Below are 208 nucleotides of genomic sequence, written 5' to 3'. Positions count from 1 at the left end.
GCAAGGAGTCGCCAGAGATTGAACATGTCAAATCGCAAGGTCCAGTTTTAGAACGCGGCGATTTAACTATTCCTCTTCAGCCAATCACAGCACAGAACAACTTGTACGTCACGGCCTTACTCCGTCCCGGTACCGTACTGTCGTATTTTGTTGATGTATTTGCACTTTTAATCTTGCTGAATTCTACGACGAATAATTGTGTCCAAAT

The sequence above is a fragment of the Gadus morhua genome, chromosome 1 (genome assembly GCF_902167405.1).
Source record: "Gadus morhua chromosome 1, gadMor3.0, whole genome shotgun sequence".
Lineage (NCBI taxonomy): Eukaryota > Metazoa > Chordata > Actinopteri > Gadiformes > Gadidae > Gadus > Gadus morhua.
Note: the sequence above shows the minus strand (reverse complement) of the source record.